This window comes from Halictus rubicundus, chromosome 7, assembly GCF_050948215.1.
Source record: "Halictus rubicundus isolate RS-2024b chromosome 7, iyHalRubi1_principal, whole genome shotgun sequence".
NCBI lineage: Eukaryota > Metazoa > Arthropoda > Insecta > Hymenoptera > Halictidae > Halictus > Halictus rubicundus.
Genome location: NC_135155.1, coordinates 5,279,475 through 5,303,515, shown reverse-complemented (window position 1 = coordinate 5,303,515; position 24,041 = coordinate 5,279,475). Strand labels below are relative to the sequence as shown.

The following is a 24,041-nucleotide window of genomic DNA, read 5'->3' as shown; positions in this document are numbered from 1 at the left end:
GGATACAGAGGTCACATGAAAATGTTACGAATTCCTTGATCTGAACCACTGTGCGACGTGACCATGAGGTGCTTTATGTTGACAGGTGTTGTAGGACATTATAAATCTTCCTCTTAGCCCGTTGTCTTGATTGCGATGAAAAATTGTCAGTCTACACGACAAGCACCGAGATCTGGAACCAAGATGTCCGCGGGTTAAGCCTCGCGTGCAGCTGTTGAAAAAAGCGCGCCTTAAACAGTTACGTTCTCCAACGTCCATTAGAGTGAACTGTGTGTCAATAGAAATATTTTTAACATTGTATGTCATGTATCGATTTACTATCCAAGTGGCGTATTTAAAGAATTATTTAACACATTGTCTACCGGAAACCTATTAATTGGCATTTCAAATAAAATAAAAATTCAAAAGAAATGCCTCCTGTATTGCTTATGGTAATCAGGAGTTGTGTAATCATCTTCAATATGGTAATCATCTTCATATTTCTTTTAATTATTTTACATAACTCTATTTTATTTTAATTATTTCACTTTATATTACTTTAATTATTTTACATTACTCCATTTTTCATAATCACGCTCTGCCAGCAATTTTTAGAGCAGGGGACTGGATTCGCTCAACGAACAATAAACAAGATAATTTATTAATGCAATATGGACAAATTATTCACACTCATTTTCGCATTTCTTTTAATTACCTATTTTTTATGAGCAAGCTATAATTTATTACTGCAATATGGAAAAATGGTAGCGACAGTAACAATATTGTCGGATTTTTTCAGTCATTTTCCGTCAGTCTCATCGTAAATGCATAAAAATGTGCAGTCTACAGATGATACTACTTGCATTCAAAGGTGGCGCTTCGAAACTGAATGAGCACGAAAGTCGTCGCAGTTGTCGATGCACAAATGCGAAATACTAAATGAGCTCGACAATGAGTTACCGATTTAAATTCGCGCCGGCATGCGAAGATATTCCTGTTTGTCCGCGTTACTCCAACAGATAACCACTATCTAGATTAAATAATTCACGGTTACTTTACGACCACCACCACCACTAGCGATAACAATTTGTACTACGTCACGATGTGCTAATTAGCTGATGCCGTATAACTTAGGATCGCTTCGATCTTCACTCTTCTTTGTAGCCTCGTTGTTCTTGAATTTGAGTTGCGTTATTCTCTCGAAAAATATATTTATAAAAGTATATTGGTTTCATTAAAACAGTTTTTCGGCACTAGGGAACGCTTCGTGATTTCTTAAAAGTAATAACCAAAGGACACGATGGTACCTTAAATTAATCGTTACGGAATTGTTGATTATTTTTCATTCTATTTTGATTTCTAATATTTTTAATTTATAAATCCGGCAGAATAGTAGTGTCAGTTAGTTAGTATTAGTCAATTATAGTTAGTATTATTTCAAAATTAAAGTATTATTTTATATAAAGTATTATATTAAGTATTTATAAAGCATTTATATTTTCTCATTTACCTAAGGAGACTCATTATTAAGGAGACTCATTACTCTCATTTATTTATTTGTCCGTTGCTAGGAGACTCCACCTGACCTACGCATAAATTGTCGCCAGTCTGCTCTACATAGTGATTGGGGATCGCGAATGGATTCGCGTAAATTCTGAATTCACGGCAGAAAGTATGGCAAATGAATGGAAGAAAGATGCGCGGCTAGTCGCGCGATTTCGTCGTCCTTATGAAGCTACATGCGGCAATACGATTGCCAGACGTGATCATAATGAGCCATTCGGGTGCAATCTATTGGCTCCGACTGACCCAAATACCGTGAATTTCTAATGTGTCGACGAATGCACCGCCGGTGCACTCGCGTTATTTTTTGAATCATAGCTTTTCGCCGTGGTTTATCGATTCTCTACGCTCAGGTTCATTTTCCGCGAGACCGATTTTGACGCGTTCAATTTAATAGAGAGGTTCATTACCACCGCCATTCAACCTGCCCTTTAATCATTTTCCAATCGGTTTGATTAGATCGCGAGTAAATATTAATCCGTCAAATAAGTTCGTTTCATTGTAATCCGCTTCAATCGTGGGATTCCATTGCGGCGATCAGCACGGCTCGAATCTCGACTGTTTCATTATTTTCGGAATTTAATCTTTCTCTGCAAACTGTGCTCCCACATACAGCTGATCCAAAAAGCATTTCAACACTCGCGAAGTTGCCTACATTCAAACTGTGATAACTACGTAAAAAATCAGTTTCAGGCTCAGTTTCAAGTAGTGTTCGAGATTTCTCAACATTTTTCATTTCTCGAGAAATGAGAAATAAGACTATATTTCTCGAAATTTCTCGAGAATTCTCGAGAATTTTTAATAAAATAAAAAAATATTGGGAAACTTATAATATTTGGAATATCGTTAATAATATTTATCGAAAGGGCAAAAAACTTTAACTCAGTGTTTATTTCTGTTCAATATGTACATAATTTAAAAACAAGGAAAAAATAGACGCTAAATATAACCGATAAATCTATTTATTTAAAACCAAACTTTTATAAAGTGAAACATTACACTTTTGTTTTGAAATGACTTCTTAAGAAGCATAATGCGTCTAATGTAGAATCAGACAATCTACTTCTTTTTTTTTGTAACAGAATGTGTAGCCGTAGAAAAATTTCTTTCATTCTGTGTGGATGTTGGCTTTATCGTATACAGAACATCCAAAAGTTGCTGAATATTGGGTGTCCTTTTGGATGTGCATTACTTCACGTCGACATGCATTCGTAACAATTATTATAAATGTTCACATTGCAAACATGCATACGTAGGCATTTATATGCTGCCTGTAGATATGCTTGTACGTCCGCGATTGATTAGTAATATGCAATTTGAGTTAACTGAAAATTCATTTCCGAAAATATATACTAGATTATTATAATACTAGATTTAAATTTCTCGAGGAATACTGGAATTTCTCGAGAAATGAGATATAATCAATTATAAAATATTCTCGAGAAGGAACACTAGTTTCAAGACTCCGTAGATTCGAGATAAGGTAGAGTCACCAGGTTACCGACAAAAATAGAAACAGAGAAAATTTGCTTTTCAAACAAAATTCTTGTATGTATGTATGCATGTATGTGCACGAGAAGAAGTCGGTTAATTAATGAAAGTGAAGAAAAAGTCAACATGATTACTATGCATCTGTCGGAGAACAGACAGTTTAGACAACAACCAGGCTTTGAACCTTATTGAGTATTCAAATTCTCGACTAACCTAATCGCACACTGCACAAATTCTACTTTGTGGCCCCCATATAACGAGATCAAAAAATTGTTTAAAAAGACTGTATATGAATCAAATGTGTACTGTTTTAATTCTCTTTAAATTGTATTGGAATTTTTCATTGAATTCTTGTTTCGCTGGGGCTAGTTGCATTATGTAAGAGAAAGTCATAACTTTCACAAGAAATGTCACCAACAAATTGGATGCACCTTCGACCCACTCACCGAAAGGGTAAATATTTTTAAATTGATCACTGTTCTCGAATATTTCCTCTAACTATTTCTTCATAAATTTTTCCCCCAAAAATCGGAACAAAAATTGCTTTCCACAGTTAACATTTCAAAGGGAGAACCAGCTATTTGCAAAGTTTCGTCCGGTCTCGCGCGTTTCACTTTCCCGGGCAAAGAGCTTTTGTTTCCCGCCGCGGAAAATGATGAAAAAAGTCGTAGAACGTAAAAAGTTGCCGCGGCGCGGCGGTCTGACGCGTGTTTTATAATTTTAAATTACTGTCGGCTTTTTATTTAAACTTTTCCCGGGGTCGGATAATCAGGCCCAGTGCGGTGACGCGAGAGTTTCGCGAGAAAGCACGAAAGTCAATCTCGGCAAGGAATTCCATTAAAACTCGTCAAGTATCACTGAAGGAAGAAAATTTCGAACAGCGATCGATAATCCTGCGGCAAGTCGTCAGACAAGGATCACTGACGGATCTTTGATGTCGTCATCCACGCTTCTGGACAAAACGACAGCACATGCGTGTCATGTTTAATTTCTCAAAGACTGCACAGAATTTCGGTAATTTTTTTGTGCGTGCACACGCATTTGTTCCGAGACATAAATTTTCGGGACCTATTCTGAAAACGAAAAATTGAAGATGGCACACATGTGCTATCGCTTTGTGGATCACTTTTGAGGATCGTTCGAAGCTCAATTTGAATCGAATTGTTGCTATTCGATTTTTTGGAGTCCGATTGTTTCGTGCAGAGGCTTTCCATCGGGTTGTTCGGAAACATAAAAGAACAATACGAGACACTGATACCGTTCAAACGATCCTATCTCTTCCGCCAAGCCCGTTTTCCATGAGAAAGACAGCGCGAGGATTATCCTGCTCCTTCGAGACGCAATTGGCACTTTGGCTGGAATTCGCGAGGTCTTGTTTTTCTTAGAGACCCGCAGTCCTTGCAAATGTAAATCGACCATCTTGAAATAGGCCATCGGAGATCGTGCTGGCACGATCCGTGCCAACACACAACCCTAAGTCGCTCCGTAAGTCGCCGATCATCTGGTTCTTTCAAAGGAAATGTAAATTGTCCAATAGCCGTTAGATTGTGTAATAAGTTCGCTCGTGTCGGCGACGACGTGCGTTGGTTAGCATAACTTGCAATTGTTCTCCGCGTTAGCTGCGATAAGTAAATGTATCGAATTAATTAAATTAATTACATCGCTTTATCAAAATGACGAAAATGTGTCTATCCAAATTTTTAATCATTCCTTTTACAGTATATACCCAAAGAAATAGTTGAATAATTTCTCATTCGTGTATCTTTACAATTTTAAAACCCGCCATTTTGTCGAGTCCATTGTGACTAGGTTAGTCCCAAAAATCTAATGTTAAAGATTGTCCTCTAAACCTAGTGCTTTCCAAACTTTATTATTACGCGCCCCCTTTAAAGAAGTCCTTTTCAAAATACGCCCCCACCCCCGTTAAAATTTAATGTTATGATATGAAAGTTTATTTATGACTGTAAATATTTTTACTTACACATGTTACGTTATGAAAATTACGTTTCAGTTAAAATTTTCGCGCCTCCCAGTTTGGAAATCGCTGGTTCAGGCCTAAATCCTTCGTAAAATATTATGAAATTCCTCGTAAGATTTTTATTGTCAGTGAAAAAATATGAAAATCATTTTCGTCGAGCGACGAGTTAGATTGGTGGAATTAGCGGCAATCAACTTGTTAAATTTACAGACAGTTTCGATTGGTCAGACGTTTTCGTTTTCATCTCCATATGTCTTTGATTAATTAGTCGCTAATTGATTAACTACCTCCAGTGCGCGCATTGACGGCGCAGCCGATTTGTTTCGCGGCAGCTGACCAAACGAAACACGGCGTTTCTGCTAGAACAGATGTACCGTTGATTGATTGACTCATTAAGACTGCTACGCAAACGTGGCAACAAAGCACGGATAATTGTATTTAGCGGCATCTTTTTTACACCGTTTTTTCTCCCACACATATATCCAACGATTGCAAAAGTTCGCGTCCGATTTTCAGAGTCTTCAAGACTCTTGAAGAGAAACCACGCGGTTTTTATTGAAAACGATCCCGTTTATAAACAAAGACAGACCATGGTAGAAAATAGCAGTAACTGTATAATTGACGAAACTGTCATTTTAAAATATACAGTGATTTCTTTATATATGTCGCCAAGGCCTGGAGGATAAACGTCGCGGAATTATCCCCACTACCGCGGGGTGTAGCTCGAGAGACTGGACTTGAGCTTTTGGATTTGTTTGAATGTTCAATTTGGGATCGAAAATTCTGGAAAAATTCACAATTATCTCTACTGTTAGGTACGATATTGCTGAATTTTTTCCGAATTTTCTACTGAACAGAACAGGAGAAATAAATGAAAGTAGATGCAATAGTGCTAGAAGGTAGAAAAATCTATGTCTACAACAATACAGTGTTTCCTCTGTATATGTCGCCAAGGCCTGGAGGATAAATGTCGCGAAGTTATCCCCACTACCGCGGACTATACCCCGATGAGTGTAAACATAACACAGTTGGGGTATGTCTCCTGGACGATATAAGACGCAGGCAAGACCCGTGTTGTTGACATATATGGAGAATTCGCTGTACATGAAACAATGTCACCGAGCACGATCAATTTCTCTTCGTTGTTACAAGATCGCGAAACTCGAAAGTTCATTTTGTTCGAGTGTATTGGGAACTATGTTCTACACTTGGATCCAAAGTATATTGGCTTGAATTTTTGTTGGACGATATATTAAAGCGGACGTTTCATCAATTACTCGGTTCGATCGATCTTAGTTCGTATTTTCATCAATGCATTGTCTTCATGTCGCTATTAATCTTCCTCAGGCAGGAAGTGTGTGTGGCGGGAACAGAACCGAACACTTACACTTTCCTTTGACTTATGCATATCCTTACTTGGATGAGGCGTCCGGTTTTCTGCTATAGTGTTCTGCAATTTTGCAACAGCTCATCTAAAATATAGTATGTAATACAATATAGCACATTGATTTTCAATAAGATTAAAAATCTCTTTTATAACAAATTTTATTACAATTGTTTATTTCGCCGTGTAATTCATATTTGTAAACGACCATAAATGCGTACAATCCACAGTAATTTGAGCATTTAACATTCGGATATTACGCATTTAATTAAATATCCGCGAATAAATGGAAATTAGTACATAATTAATTAATAACAGAATGCCTCGGCGAGCACAACGAAACCTACGCTTGAAAAATGGTGATAGATCTAAGGAAATTGTTTAAAGATATTAACTATAGAGAAAGGTGAAGTAGATTGAACCATTGCAGACATTTTTATGATGCGAGAAGTGTTTTTAGCAATTTGTTTACACGTCAAAAGAAATGACTGAAGTTACAATTCAGTTCCAAAATTGCAAAACAGTTTACAGATTGAAATATAAAATTTATTTAAAACATAATAAATTTATTCAAGCTGTTTGGGAGTACTGGTTTCTCCGCCGAGTTTCGAGCAGTCGAACGACAATATTAAACTTCAGTATAATTGAAAAATATTGTTTTCATTCTGTTCTCACTAACTGCATAGTGAAACATGGTATTTCATGGTATTTTTGTACGAACTGTACAGTTCTGATATTTCGAGCTACATCTGTTCGCTAGCTTATTTGTTATGAATTTTATGGAGACAATTATGTTACAGTAGTTACAAAATATTTGGAAAATCTTCTCTGCATGTTATACACTATACCCTTCATAAATATTGACACATCAGCGTTAAAATTTTGGTAACTGGAATATAAAGTATCAAAAAGCCAAATTTTGCTATTGCGTTCAGAAACTTATATTTTACAACAATTATTTTACAGAAAGGAACCCAAGAATCCTTATCAAATTATTTTCCTGTTAAAATAACCGCATTTGTTTCTAATAATTTCAAATATATATTTTTTCTTAATAATTTCTTGAACTAAATAAAGTATCCTAAAATTGTTTAAATGTTTTTATCCATTTGCATTTGATTTACTCATTTCATAAATTCATAAACTCCGCAATCTAGATGTTAGAAAAAGTAGCTGCTTATTGGTTACTATCTAGATATTAAGAAAATATTAATTAAGGATAATTATTTCGAAATTTTACAGGGAATAAGCCAGTGAATTGTTTGTGGTTTATCGTTCGATTTTTTAATTTCTTCGGAGCGAGGTCAGTTCTACGATAGTAGATAACGTAGAAAAACACAAGTAATCGTTAACAAACGAAATTATACAATGTTTTATCTGAAATTGGATCCCGTTCAAGGACGAGTACTTTTTACACTCTCTGTTAAATCTGCTGAAGGCCGGTCGTCTCTTTTCCGCCATTTCTTCTCACAAAGGACGTATTACCGGCGGATAAAGTACCCGTCGTGCTTTTCATGAGCTCTTTTCCACTGGGAGAAGTAATTACGATTGCATTGCGCCAGTGTGGAAAGAAGAGATTAACAAACAGACGAGTTTCTGTCCCTTTTCTCACCTTTGACGCTCGATATCGGATATCATTTATCGAATGAAATAAGATTGCTTTTCCTCCCCTCCCTCCCCCCTCTCTTTCACGTCGGTTTCAATTCCTGCAGTTTGCTGCCCCTCTCAAAACATGATTTTAATTTACTTCCATCCGACGTCTAGTCTAGTTGTTTCACCGCAAAGTGGCTGAAACCGAGAATCTGCGGAAAACTAATATTTAAAAGTTGAACACCTAAACCGTATCGATATCGAATATTTCTTTTCGGATTTTTTGTTTATTTTTGTTCCATTTTAACTCGGGTACAATTGGGTATTTTGTGTCAATATGATTTTTACTAACATTTACTTTCCTACATTTTTCTGCAAAAACACGTGCGCCATTTGTTTCTGTTAAAGTAAAGGTCTCGTACTTTATTATTGACATTTAATCGTTAGACCGCGAATCTTTATGCAAAGTGAACATTATTTCCGCCAATTGGAAATAAGAGCGATACAGAAATTTCTTTCATTTAATGATTTTAATGAGCTAAAAATAGTGCATGCTGAAATTTTTCTGCTTCAAGCTGCACCTGCTTAGTTTATCTTGAAAATCGATCATTCTCGAAATTAAATATTTCTTTCATCATTTTCTGCTGCTGACGTGGCAACATTATTATTTAGAAATCTCCAATATCCTGAAAATCGTAAGCAATGATACGGAATGCTGTGTCGAACTACTGTCCTAGGATCGTGCAGATCGCACATTAAACTCGATCAACAGTAAACATCAACACCGAAACCCAGCATTCATGGGAAAAGGGTGTTATTGTGCGTTTGGCGGGAAATTAAGGGTGTCGTGTGCCCTGAGTTGCTGTAATCTGATCAGACTGTTAATTTGGCGCATTACCAACGGCAACTCATCAGTTTGAACAGTGAAACAGGATGAGTGCAATTAAATTTGCCGGCTGCGGATCCGGGAGAGTCATTCTGTGGCCTGACAGCAGCCGGTCACATTTGGCAAAATGAACAAACAGCGTTGTTTGTTCTTCGAATTCTATCCCTATTATAATGATTTTCTTGCACAAAACTTTTTCTTGATTCAAAACATCTATACGTGATACAGGGCAGAAGATGTCTAACCCCTTGACCTTTGAATTAAATGAAATTCTATTTACAGTGAATTCTCGATATATGTCAACAACACGGGTCCTGCCAACGACATATATCGTCCAGGAGACATACCCGAGCCGCGTTATGTTTACACTCCTCGGCATCCGAGGCCTTTCGAGCTTCGCAGCCCCTCACGAGGTATACCCCGCGGTAGTGGGGATAATTCCGCGACGTTTACCATCCATGCCTTGGCGACGTATATAGAGAAATCACTGTGTTATCTAACTTATCATTGCAGTAGCTGAACAATGAATTTTCGTATAAATTCAAACTAGATATGTTCCTGGGATGACAACAAAAATTACGATACTATAGGTTAAAAAAAAATGTTCCTACATTACTAAATGTCTTCGGGTTTCCCGGACCGGTTAAAATGACGAGTTCTAATATTTTTAATGTGGAATTATTCAACAAATGCATTTCTTTGTGTATGTATTACAAAAAAAAGTGACTAAATATTTGGATAGATATGTTCTAGTTACTTTTATAAAGTAACGTAAAATAGTCGGTTTCAGTGCTCCGTAAACCTAGAGGTAATAAATTGCTAAAAGTTCAAGTGTGCCGCGAGCAAGTCGACTCCGACTCGCAACACTCAACTTCGCGGAGGTCAAAATGAAGGAGGTCGCATGGAACAAAAATATTCTATATCGGACGAAGTGTTCGGTTTCTGGAGTCGAAGTAATTTTTTAGTGAAAAGGTTAAAATATTTCCGGGTGTCTGCAGTACCAATGTAACGGAATGGCCCGCAAAATGGTCAAAAACACTAGAACTACCGAATGAGTCAAAATGACTTGCTCCTAATTTTTTCTTTTAGAAATATTGAAATTATAAATATCTTTTCATGAGAAATAGATATTTAAACAAATCTGGTACCAAACCTAAACAAATGCAATTTTGTTGTTATAATAAGACAATATATGCCAGTCGCATTTGCGCTTTGTAGTTCTAGTGTTAAGAGCCAAGACTCCGTAATTCACGATAAGGTAGAGTGACCAGGTTACCGACAAAAATAGGCGAAAAATGGTTTTACGTGCCCCAACTTTTCGTCCTTATATGAGAATATTTTTCGCTGGGAATGAGTTCATTCGAAAGAGGAAGGTCTTGGTGGAATCCAAGCATTTTTACGCCATTGGATGAGGCTACGAATTGAGCTATATTTTGTCTTGATTTTCTGCGAAATAAAGCGAAAAACATGAAGCCCGTTTCTGGCGAAAATTTCTGGCACATTTCGAGAATTCATAATAACGATAATACAGAGGAAAAAATGTGACAAGTTTAGTCACAGACTTAGGACCCGTCGGATCAAGACCAAGACGGATCTTAAGTCAGTGGCTGAAGGCTGTGAAGGGAAATTATACAACAGTTACCGACCTGCTGACTCTGCTAAAGTCACGTGACTACCCTTGGCTCTTAAATCCTACAGAAATAATACAGATTGACGTAGGTACGAATGTGAAGCAACAAAGACAAAGAAAACGGTAGAATCGTACACGCCGTAATAAAAGAAGCACGGAGAGTCGGCGTCTGTTACATGTGTTCGACTTATCCAATAAATGTCTCTCTTGTCTCCTATCACCAGCGCTTGTAAGACAAAGGACGTCGGGTGACACCTCGTTACAAGGACCCGGCCACAGCGCGTTAAAATCTCCCGTCGCTCCTCTCCGAGCAAAAGGCTAGGCGTAGCTAGCCGAGTGTAAAGTGTTAATAAGATTCGAGACGAAAAAATAAAAAAAAGGGTAACTGGCCGGCGCGGCGCTGCGCTGCGAGAGGAACGCAGCCGTGAACCAGGGACATTTACGTTAACGCGGGCGAAATTCGCTTATGTTCAGTCGCGGCGTTTGTAACACGCGGCTGGCGGTACTTAACCGAGTCAGACTTCTGAAAACGATAGAGGCCGTGAGTCTAATGGATGTACAAGATTGAAAGCTCGGCGCGAAGTGACATACGAGAGGCGTCTAAATTGATGGCCGTACGGCCACACGAAGAACGTAAAGAGAGAGAGAGAGAGAGAGAGAGGAGAAAGGGGGAGAGATAGATCGCGTGAAAGCATATTCACCTGGGCTGGAACAGGCTGGCCGCAGCGTAGTCCGCCGAAGGCACGCAGTAACGAACGACTAAATTAAATTGAAAGCCCTTGCTAGCAGACAACCCTTCGCAGCTCCGTGGCTAACATAGGCTTTCAACTAATTAGGTCGTCTGCCCGCAAGAAGATACTCCTTGTCATTTGACACGTATGCACTTCGCCCGGTCGACACGCTGGAGGACACAAGGAACCAAGCTTCACCAGTTTCAATTGTGTTAGGGGACTTCGCTTCTTCCGGAAAAATGAAACGCTTCCGCCGCCGGACCGACTATGCTGCGGACAGCGCTATCTGCACGATGGACATCGCAACGCGAGATCCGGACAGAGACGTATAGAGGAACATTTTGTTTCGCTGGCAGAAAGAAGCCAGGCTTGCTTGCACGTTTCACTGTCGTCCTACCGTACCGTCGCGCCATGGGACATCTGACCCGAAAAGCCCGACGTAACCCTTGTATGTACGTGCATAGATGGAAAAGATCAGTAAATTCGACTTTTCTCGCATCTGTTGCTCCTGCTTGGTTACTTAAAACCGTGCTAGGTAGTTCTTTAAAGGGTGAGGTGTTTTGAGCGGTAGAGAAATTGGACAACTTGTTAGTAACAATAACTCGTAGTTTAATTATAACGACTGTACACTGATGTGGCTTAAATGAGGACTAGCTGGAGACTCGCACGCAAAGATGGTTTTTAAGGGATGTGAAATTGGTGGTGGAGGTGGTAAAGAATAGTGGGAGAAAATTGAGAAAACTTTATTTGAAAGTAAAGTTGGATGAAAGATTAGCTTTCTGTCCTTGACCTTTGAATGACCTTGGACTAATTATAGTCACTGAATTCCTAATGAAAGGGACTATCATTGTGGGTGTTTAAAAAAGGGTGGTTCCATTTAAAAAAAGTCAAGGTGACCTTGATATCTCCAAAAAAATGACATAAAAACAAAATTTTTTTTTGCATCGTGTCAGCCCCATTGTACCATTCAACTTTGTCCTTACCATATTTTACGTATCTTTAGAAACAACAAAGATATTTGAGGTGCTAACGTTTGGTGACTCACCCTGTATATCGAGAATTCACTGTACACAGAAAAAAGACTCATTGGTGTTTTTCAAAAAATCCGCTAAAACAAAAAATTAGAGAAAAAGTCCAGTTTATACTCGACCGACCCTTGCAATTATCATCGAAAATGTTATTCCATATATTTACCATTTTCTTTTTTTTCATGGAGAAGAGGAAATACTTGAACGTTCGGTGGCAGACTACTCGAACGTCGGGGGCAAAAATAATGGCTTGAATAATGGGAGTTCTAGCATGTCGCAAAAAAACGCTTCGTGCCTCTGAATCATTTAAAGAAAACGCGTTTCGCCGCGTCGTCTCGTAATTCTTGGCCTCTCCCTTTTGATCGTTAGTTTCGTCTAGATATTTTCCCAGGCTCTCGAACGGGTGACCGTGTGTGCAGGTAATCACCCCTAACAGTCCCCTAAGTCAGACGGGGTACCTTTTAACGAGTATTACGTTGATTATGACCGCTGCCGTGGCGGTCATTAAACTCTTCTGTGCCGATGCAAGTCGATTTCTCGGATCTAATAATTTCTTTTGCCACCATCGTCGTCTAGGACACCTACCTCGATTTGTAGATTTCCCCCTTTTCCCACTGACGCCGAATCAGATGCTGCAAACTGTCAAAAAATCTTCTGGTTTATTTACAATCATAACCTCAATTTTTATACGTTGGGCTGGTTTGTGAATTCACAAATTATTTAACCTTTCTGTGGGTGACTGGTTATTTTACATTGACGAAAGTATTCGATCGCCCTTCAAAACAGTATGACTTTTTAAAAATTGAACTTTGACTTTTTTGTGGTTAGGAGCATTGATTTACTAAATGGCGTGCAAACAAGAGTTTTAAAAAATAGCGATTGGTAGGAATTCTATGAAAAAAAGGCACTTTTTAAAACTGTTTCATTTCAGCCCTTAATAAAAATTTAAAAAAAACCTGCTTTGTAGATCTATATTAGTTATACACTTGCTGAAGTGTTGTATAATGTATAACAGTTTGAAAAAGTGCCTTTTCCATTTTTTCATGTAATTCTTACCAATTACAATGTTCTCAAAATCTTTTTTGCACGTCATTTAGTAAATCAATGCCTTCTCGTCTTTTCAAAATACGGCGGAGATAATATGCTACTAATATACATAATGAGAATCAAATCTAAAACGAAGGCAAATATTTAAATACAGTCGCGGGGAAATTAATGATTATTTTTGTTGTTCTTTTTATTATCGAAATATGTAATCATTGATGTAATTCTCTTTTGTTTTAACGTGCTTGTCGGTTAACACTGCACAGCCCAAGTTTCATGCCAATACCAGATGCGGTTCGCACGTTGTGTTAGAATGTCACTGAATTTTTAAATCCCGACCACTGTGCGCCGGGGTCCCCCGGTCTCCGGAGCGTGTTCTTCGGACATTTCTAAGGGTTCTACAGGAGTCTCCTTTCCTTAGTCCCTCGTTTTTTTTTTCCTTGGTCGTGTAGCGTCGCGGCGTCGTGTCCGGGTGCAGCGGCGGTGTTGCATTTCGTGATCAACGAGGAGCACTTTCGGTACTCGAAGGGAGACACCGGTAGAGAGTACCCTTTCAGTCTCGGGCCCCTGAGTAGAGGGCGTTGAAATCGTGCCGGAGGAGGAAACACCCTTGCCAATGAAAGTCGACACCTCGTCAAGCGAGAGAGAGAGAGAGAGAGAGAGAGAGAGAGAGAGAGAGAGAGAGAGAGACACAGACTTGCGGGGCTTTTGTAACGATCGCGCACGTGGAAACCCGTCAGTTTCGGGGATCTGTATCGCCGCGGTGTCCATTAATGGGGAAAAGTGTCGTCGGAGGCCCAACGATGACGACGACGAGAGTCGAACATTATTTTTCACGGTGCAGATTGACAATAACAATGAGAAACTGCCGGGGGTATTGGTCACGTGAAAATTAAGATTGTTGCAGGTGATTAAAATCGTCCAAGCCGAATACGCCGAAAAAGTTCGAAATTGGAAGCAGGATAGGTCTGAAACGCCGAGCACAAAGTTCGTCTAAGTCGTTCTAAAATGATTGCCCTCGCAACCGTCGGAGGTAAAATAATTCCGCTATTAAATATTCCTTTGTAAGTTCGAAGGAAAAGCGAGTCGGTCCGACCCCTATAATCCGTTTTAAGTGTGTCTTTTAAAGAGGCATTTCAAACGAAACGTCCTTTCGCGGCTTCTATTGGACGCGCAAAAGTCTTGTTATCTCCGGGCGAAACGTGGACAAATACGCGTTGACCCTTTTCCTCGGTGGCTCTTGTCCTCTTTTTCACTGGCCCCGTATTTCCCTGTGCCATTCGGCGACGACCTCGTTCGTCTGCCGTTCGTCTATAATATTTTACTTTCCCGCTGAGAAATTGATACTCTTCGTGGCCCAACATCCCCCCGTCGCGTCTATTAGGCGGAACTACGAGACTTCGTTCGAAAATTCACAGTGAACAGACAATCTCTACAACAATCAATTACGAATAAACGGGCTGTATAATTAGCAATTATTACTTACTACCATCTAAAATTACAGTAATGTTCTAGATATATGGGAATACCTCGGGACCGAAAAGTCACTTATATCGGTGACCTCTAATACAATGACAACAGTTTTTTATTTTCAATGATTTTTTTTCAATGAAACTTTTGCCAACATATTCGTGGCGTTTTTCTGATTGAAATGACACCAAACACGAAGCAATTTGGATCGAATTTACTCGTTTAATTTACGGAACAGTAGAACATCCATTATCCGAACCAATCGATTATAAAACTAGCTACATTGTTGGTTTAAACCTTTCCTGATTTGTACAATCGTGTTGTATAGAGGTTGCTTTAAATATCATCGGTTCGCATAATTGAGGTTCTACTGTGTCGTCAATCGAACGAGTATATTATGTTCCGAATTACGTCACGTTTGGTCTCATTTAAATCAGAAGAATGTCACAAATGTTTTTGTAAAAGTTTGAAAGTAATTTCTGTCAATGGGTCTATGAAAACGTATGTTGACATTAACACTTGCAAGCTAATAATACAGGTCAGATTTCGTAACATAACCTATAGACTGCCTATAAACTAAACTTTGCCCTTGCATGCGATAATATTCGCAGTGCTCAAGCGTATGATAACATTTACAGTACCCATGCGTATAATAACATTTACCTAGAACGATCTAATTGGCTCGACAATCTCGCCCCGTGGTAGCGACCATACAATTTAGCGTGTACGTGGTGGACCTCCCTACTTTCTCGCGTTATGTCCGCATCTTACGTATTCTCTGAACGCCACGCGGCAACCGAAAATGCTTACGAAGATTGGCTATCAATAGAGAGGTAGAATGACCGTGGAACAACATGATAAAGTCGACGAAGCTGTAACATTAACCAGATATCGTATGCCAACCAGTCTGTACAAAGTTACTTAAGAATGGTTTTGTCGCTCCACAGGCTGTTAACTTTAACTCGAGCACCTAAACTATTTCCGCTACTATTGAAAGTCGGAATAAATGACTAAACAGGATATACAGTCAGTCCTATAAGTATTCGCACGCTCTTAAAAATCGCATAACTTTGTCAAATAACTACTTGAATTTTTTTGAGAAGTTAGAACAATTGGATCAATACATAACGTGAGAAAAATGTTTGATTAAAATTGCTTAGAAAGTACTTAGTACTTAGTTAAAAGTACTTAGAAAGTACTTAGTACTTAGAAAGTACTTAGTACTTAGTTAAAAGTACTTAGAAAGTACTTAGTACTTAGTTAAAAGTACTTAGAAAGTACTACAAGTTGTATTTTGCAACTTTTTTATGCGAGCTTATATTAAAAATTTAAAAAGTACGTTTTGTACATCTGTATCAATTATACATATTCTGAATATTTCATCTAAATCGGTCAACATTGCACTGAGCTACAAACGTTTAACGATGAAAACTTAAGGGCGAAAGTCGCAGAATTTTGACTTTCTCAGGGAATTTCGCCCTTATGTGATCATTCTACATCTGCAGCTCATTGCAACGTTGACCGATTTTGATGAAATTCTCAGAATATGTATAATTCATACAGATCTACAAATCGTATTTTCTAAATTTTCAATGTAAGTCCACATAAAAAAGTTGCAAAATACAAATTTTAGTATTTTCTCTACACTTTCGACCAATTGCAATTTTTGTAAAAAACTTTTTTCACTTTATGTAGTGATCCAATTGTTCTAACTTCTCAAAAAAAATTCAAGTAGTATAGTCCAATATTGACAAAGTTATGCGATTTTTAAGAGCGTACGAATACTTGTGGGACTGGCTGATGGTTTTAAGGCGTGCATCTGGTGGTGATGAAAAAAATCCTGTGAAAGTCATTTGAAGTATTTTTCTGCATATTGACATGTACTTCTTTAACGCGACGTGGTAGTCGGCGTCAAGATGAGTTCAGTGACCTACACGCTATGACCCTGAAGTGACCTTGAAAACGAAAAAAATCAAATTATAATTTATTTTAAATTTTATATTAAATTTTTTATTTAAATTGTTCTTATTTTTGACCGCGAAATGTATATCTTTTTACCTTGATTGTAATAAAATGACAGGCGCCATTGTGAATACGGTCGCGACGCGACGGGAGCGTAGATTACGACACTGTCGTCGCGAATCAGGAATTCGAAAGAAGGAGCTCTCAATCAAAGTTTAAGCTGCTCTCAATTAATTTTCTCGATTACATTCTCCCGTAAAGAACCATAGGCAATCAGTTCCTCTTAGCGGGCATCCTCGGGAAATCTCATCTCCCTGTTTCTATAATCCAACTACTCCGGGGCGTCATTGTCTCTGGCTCTTCATTTCGTTCCATCGTCTTCTGTCAGCTTTCGATTATGTTCTTCCCCGGGGGGGGGGGGGAATTCGCAGTTCGATAATCTCCTTACTTCCAGCTACCGTACACCTTACCGTACGTCATGCTCCTCTCGCGGAACAGTCAACGAAATTCAGTTGCATCCATCCCGCAACCAAACCAAACCAACCCCTCTCCTTTCTCCTCTCGAATCCCTCGCTGCATCGCCATCCCCGTCGCATTGCCGGAAATTACAACGGAATGTCTGTCTGTTCGGTTTGTATGGCAGGCGTTCGCACGTTAAGTGCCAAGTAGACCGGCTAGGTTTGGTTCGTGGTACCTCGAAAACGCTTTTGGATCCGTACGATAGCCTCTCCAGGGAGGAGCCTCCTGGCGGTCCAGCGGATGAATAAGCAGTCGAAACGTGCCGGTATTCAGTCGTTCGTGCGAAATTGCTCCTGTTATTGTGCCGTTGCTAGAACCTTCAACGACCATTTTGCGGACGTTCTCTCCGAGAACCCTGTTCGATTCTTGACTCGAATCTCCGCGGCGCACACCGCCCGGAATCGTCCTCCTTGATTGGACGAAACTGACGCATCCGAACCGCTCGGGATTCTACCGCTCTGTTCGAAAAGCTCGAAGAATCACGCCAACCAAATTCGCTGTCTCGATCCTCCTCCAAGTCTGCTCGGATTATATACAGGGTGTTAAAAACAAAATCATTCAATATTTATATGGTATATAGGATACATTGTGCCGAGTAAAAAAGCTTTACTAAACGTAGGTCGAAAGGTCAACCGTTTCTGAGATATAAACATTTTTGTTTGCTAGTATCATGATTGACTTACTTGCTTCCATCGCATGCGATGTTTACTTTAGTGTTTACAAACCGCGTTCTGAATGTTCTTATTCAAGTGCCGACAGTAGATTTCATTCGGAATCAGTCGGTTATTTATCGAAGGAAGGAAGACACGTGAAAAATCTTCTGTAAATATCAAAAGGCCAGTAGTAAATGAATCATGAAGTTAGCAAGCAAAAATGTTTACATCTCAGAAACGACCTTTCGACCTATGTTTACTAAAGGTTTTTTTCTCAGTACAATGTATCCTATATACCATATAAATATGGAATCGTTTGTTTTGAACACCCTGTATGTGAATTTAATTTAGTCGAGGTTTCTTTAATCCTTTAAAAGCTTTTCTTCAACCCATTCAATGCTTTAATTATCAATTTTTTTTAAACATATTTTTGGCAGTATTTCTTGTGGACATAGTAGCCTTTCTGTTAGTCCTAATAGAAGCAGTTGTTTATTTAATTTTGATTGTGATACTCTGGGTCAAAATGGACCCAGCCCCCCCCCCCCCCCCGTCGGAGAGTTAATGCGTTTAGTTATCAGGTTATCCCGGAAGTCCGTGTCGTTTTCAATTGATACCATCGTACCGTAAATTAAAAAAAAAAGATTTCGACCGTCCTGGAGATCGCATTCTTGTATACCGTGCGTTGAAACATGATCCTGTTATATTTAATAAATTATTAAGAGGCAGACTTCACTTGTTGCTCTATCACCCAAGGTCCCACGAAGTGTCCTCTTCAAAGTGGTCCCACTCCGAGTTTAATGACATCGTCAGACATTTTTCAAGACGTGTGTGTCAACCGAAAGAAACATGAGCGTGCTAAATACGTTGCCATAAGCGACTGGCTTATCTCAGGTTCGTGAAACTTGGTCTGCTTAGAGATAAGACCATAAACGACATTTCTCGCTGGAACAGATCCACGCAGTGTTGCCGAGATGCTAGTAAAAAAATGATTCTACAAACATTTTGAGCATAGTACACTCGCGGACAAAAAGTAGCATATGCTATCAATATTTTCGAGATGCGATGAATGGTATGTAAGGTGTCTCAACACCTCATAATCGTGTCCTATTCACTGCGAAGCTAATTCTAGTAACGTTCGTCGTATACTACGTATGAGAATACGATACGACTGAAACTGAAGCCTGCATTGACAGCGACACATAGAGAGTGTCTCGTCAGCATTGCAAAACAATATCTATGTTGCAGTGGAACAAGAAGTGGCAAAGAATATAGATGAATATTTATCGATGAGAGGAGACTCGATCAGGATGGCTCGGACAGCTTCGATTACTATTATCGTCACGTGCGAAAAGAGGAGTTGACTATCGAACTATGCACATGACACTCTACCTTCTATACTTGAGAAGAACACGTAAATAACCATAATAAGACACTGCTACTATAAGAACATAAACCTGGACATTTTTTATGGTGGAATTTTTTAAAAATCGATTTTGCAGTAAAAAATTCGGAAAATATTTGCAGTGTGCTATCAAGTAGAATGTTCATGCATTTTTCCGTAATTTTTTGTTAAGCAAATTGGAAGAAATATAGCATATCTCATTAAACTAGAACTACTCTTAGGCACACCGATTTCAAACTTGCCGCAGTAACGATAAACGTTGAATTTGTGTTCGAAGAATATTTGTTTACGTACGGCGGATTGATAGATTGAGGTTATGCCAGGCGGCACATTAAAACGGTGGTTTCTGGATACTATTTTACCCATCCTTTGAAAGGCTTCGTCTGAACTGCGCAGCTTCTGGCGTCTGACTTAAAATGTCAGTTATCTGTATTAGGTCTAATAATAGACGGTGGATTTAACGTATGGCACCTGATTGAAGCCTTATCCACCGCCCCCCGAATGGACGCCGGATTGGAATACGCCCAATCAGAGCATCCAGGTCCAAACTGCTATAGTTCGAGCGTGCACTGCCGGATCTGCACCTACTTTAGCTGTCGAACGAGGTCAGTTTCCAAAACCCTACTATCTCCGCAGGGTGCTGGCCAAGAGCTGTCTTTACGCCAACCCGCTGACGCTTTGAAACAACATCCAAACAGGATGTGGTTATCAAACTTGAACCCGATACCTCGAGGGGGGGGATCCTTTTTCTCGATGAAAAATAAACCTTACACTGAAATCAAAGTAGTTTAATTAGTAAATTAGTTTAAAAGATTTCCGAAGACGGTGAGGATGAAAACGAACAAAGTAATAAAATGGACAAACAGTTCATGCGAGGAATTTTGTTAGGCTTGACATTATTATCTGGAGGATTGCGTTCGTGTAGCTCGCAGCATCGCGCCGTCTTATCAGCGGGAAATGTTATACAGGACTCTCGATTCGAGTTAAATGTTCCAACACTTCCTTAGGCCTCTAATTACCGAGAGGACTTGAAACGTTGCTCGGCGAAAGAAGGAACATCTAATTAGCATTGAAGTCGGAAGCCCCGGCAAAGCGAGAAAGTCGTGGGGCTGCCGAGAAATTGCAACTGGCGAGAGAGGCGGCGCATAATTTCGGGGAGGCGGCGTAGAAATCTCAGTGGCTTTGTACACGAGTCGTACAAAAGCCTCGTTGTTTGCCGAACAATGTTGCCAAACATTGTTGCCAAACAAAGAGTTAATACATCGGCCCTACCGTTTCACGGGCGAGCAAACAGCCTCACTTTCTTTTCGCTGAAATAAGAGAAGAGGACGTGTCTGTCGCAATACCCTATTAGTTATTTAAGCTGCGTACATTCGGCTTGGCTGCGTCAGCTTATTTTGAAATCCTAATAGCGGCACGGTTCACATAATTGCACGGTAGGATGCATGCCGGTAATACTGTGGGATCTAATGCGTTTCTGAAAGACTTTCTTTCGTTTAATACGAATTACGAATCATTTATCTGTAATTTCCATTCTCGAGTTTTTTCTAGCATCTGATGCATAGTGCGTCCATGTGAAAGGTATGAATGGTAACGTCACATAAAGATACAAGAACTCGACACATGAGAAAAATACATAACAATCACATCGAAATAAATTTTATTTAAAATTAAAATTAATTTAAAATTAAAATTAAAATTAAATATCTAGATATTAGCTGGAGATAGGATCTTGAGGATGAATCTGATGAATAGTGCGTCCATGTGAATGGTATGAATGGTAACGTCACATAGTGACGTAAGATCTTCACTCGTATAAAAAGAATACATAAGAATCCCATCGAAATAAATTTTATTTAAAATTAGAATTAAATATCCAAATATTAGCTGGTGACAGGACCTTAAAGATCAGATTGGTACCTTAAGATAACGAACCTTAGACGTAGGCTATAACGATATTTCTAGATCAAGGGTTTCATTACATTCGGATTATAAAATCGGGCATTTCAAAAGAATTGAGGATTACACTTGTGTGTTACCATTTTGTTCAGAATTTGGAACGCTGAACAATCGAAGTCCGCGAATAATCGTCAAGATAAGACGGTCCCCGCCAATGTTAGCGGGTTTTAGCGGATATTTTTAGGTTAGAAAGATCGAGCCGGTATTCGAGAGGAAACGGCGTGTGTCGGAGGTTTGCAAATCGGAGGACAGGTGAAACGGGGTAGAGGAGGAGAATTGGAACAAGAAGAGGATACCCCGAAGGAGCCAATTGAATATGGCGGTCTCGTGGACTCACTCAACCTGGGTGTGATGCTTGCCTGTACGCCAGGCCCTCGCGGTCATCACAACCTTTTTGAGTGAGCGAACGCGATCGTTTCATCGACCGTATCTCTCCGCCGTGGAAGAAAAGTGTAACAGGCGGGAAATTGATGGCCAGCTAACGTCCCGGAATCGCTGAAGACGCATTCGGACCAAAGTGCACGGAAGCGTCGTGACTTCGTGTGTACCAGAAGGTTTATTTCTGTTCGCGGACCAACCTTGCAACGAGGGATTTCAATTGTAACCTCTGCATTGTACCCGGGAGCGCTATTGTAACCGACCACGCAATCTCGCCCCACGCTGCTTCAACAAATGACCTGTAAGAGTCATCCCGCGAACAACTCGTTCGATCCTGATCTCATAAAAACATTTTCTATAATCCAGGACCTTTGAATTCTGTTGTGGATTGGTACGAACGGCAAACGTTTGCCATCTGACGTAAGGTAGCGGTGTAAATGGAGATCGCGAGTGGTACAGCGGAAGACAATAAAGGGAAAAACTCAAAACTCTCCGGACTTGTCAAGACTTGTTTCTAACAAATTCTGCTGCGCTGCGAGAAAGTAATTTTCCAGTTATTTTTTATTCTGCTAAACAAAATCCTATGTCAAAAACTAGATGGTTCTATCAAGTACGCCTGTAAAAAACTTCAAAGAAATTGATCCGATAGTTTTTGAGATATGATGATGGTTACCGTGTTGAAAAACCGTCTCATAAACATGGTTGCCACCATGGACATTCTATTGGACATTTTTTAACGAAAATTTCGTATTCTGTAAAAATAAGAGAAGAAATTGTCGAAATAAAAAATTCTCAAAGTCAAGCTCACTTCTCGACCTCCTAGGTGTATGTCCCACCTTAAGAACTAGAATTTGCATAAAGATCCACTGTCTATTACCTTTATTTTCTTGAGTTGTGTCGCCTTCGCGGCCATGGCGAGATGTGGCGCCGTAAATCCGGGTAGTTACAAAAATTTAGTTCTGTAGTGTACAGTGCTGCTTCGAATATTTTGTTGCACGCCGAGCAAGAAGTTGTTCGGTGGGTAATGTGTTTCATGACAAGAGCGCGAAGCTTGTCGCACGAAAGTGAACGGAAGCTGAAAAACCAGCGTCGTAGAGAACGGAAAAAGCCTCGGTGCAACCAAAACTCGAGAGCGCCGTGCCGTAAAGAAGAAACTCGGACTGTTTCTTCTCGCGGCCACAAGTTCCTTTTCAATAAGGTCGTAACCTAATTTGCTTCAGCCGACTAGCAAACGGGGACGCTTCAGCCTTGGATACGGAGCAATTAAATTCTTATTAGCGTCTACGCGCGCGCTCGTCACCGATTGGCTGTCGTTGGGGTCCGTTCAACCACATCCAGTCGGCGTTATCCGTGCTCGTAATAGATTTTAATGGTATTATATTGGTCGGAATGCTCGTGCCGCCGATACTGGTCGCGATAAACTCCTCGGGATGCAAACCCGTGGATGCTCAAGGGAACCAGCGATTCATTGAAATCATTCGCCGGGGATTTCGCACTCACGGACGCAGGTCAGTTTACCAGGAAATGTTCGATCAAAATTGTGAATATGATTGTTAAACGAATTATTTTAGCGTACATTAAATGTGAACAATAGTGTAGTAAAACTTTGTTCGTTTTGCAGGTAGGCAAAATTACATTTCACGTTTATACGCATAAAATCCGCAGAGTAATAATAAATAATGTCGAATTAATCCGGGGAGATGCATTTGGACAAATAATGTGTAGATAAGCATTGCTGCTACAGTGAGAAAACGACTGCAAGCGATATTGTTTATTTAATCTTCTTAACGAAGCCGCATCCTACCGCTTTAATAACAACTTATTTTTGCGCATTGGCGATCAAAAGGCTGGAAGCGCTTGCAGCATTCATTATTCATGACAGAAGTCAATTAGGAGATTTTGTAGTTCGCTGTCTCCAGCAGATTTATTAATGGTTTTTCCTATTGTATTGTCCTGTCTCTCCTTTATTTCATCAAACAATAATGTTTTATCCCTGGTTTATCTTACTCGTACACTTCGAGCGGTTTTACGGATTATGGTAATTTAGCGTTTGAAATTGTTTCGTTGCACCGTTAAAACCGAAAGACTTCAGCTCCTCATCAGATAATTAGATTTCCATAGCAAAGTCATGATTAAGGAGACGAGAAGTTACTTCGACGAAGTCGCCGTGACATAAAATAGCTCGGTGATAATTTTAAGTAAATATAGAATTGTAATTGTGACGTTTATTAGTTTCTTATACTCCGTGTAGTTTAACCTGCAGCCTGTAAAAGTTTGAACCTTCGATCATATCTTTCACAGTAAACAATCCGAATATATACGAAATATAATTTATTATTTATTCGCTCTGAAAAGGTATTCTATTATACAAGTAATAATAGTCATTAGCAGGCT

At 39.4% G+C, this 24,041-nt stretch overlaps 1 protein-coding gene and 1 long non-coding RNA gene across 2 annotated transcripts in view; one reads left to right on the top strand and one right to left on the bottom strand.

Annotated features, from left to right (window-relative positions):
- The window catches only part of LOC143355632 (uncharacterized), a 155,069-nt gene extending 131,396 nt beyond the window's left edge, over positions 1-23,673 (bottom strand). The window contains exon 1 of the long non-coding RNA XR_013082531.1: positions 23,663-23,673. This is a non-coding gene — a long non-coding RNA (uncharacterized LOC143355632). The remainder of the gene's footprint in view (positions 1-23,662) is intronic.
- Positions 1-24,041, top strand: part of Mmp2 (Matrix metalloproteinase 2) — a 179,888-nt gene that overhangs the window by 91,151 nt on the left and 64,696 nt on the right. The window lies entirely within an intron of this gene.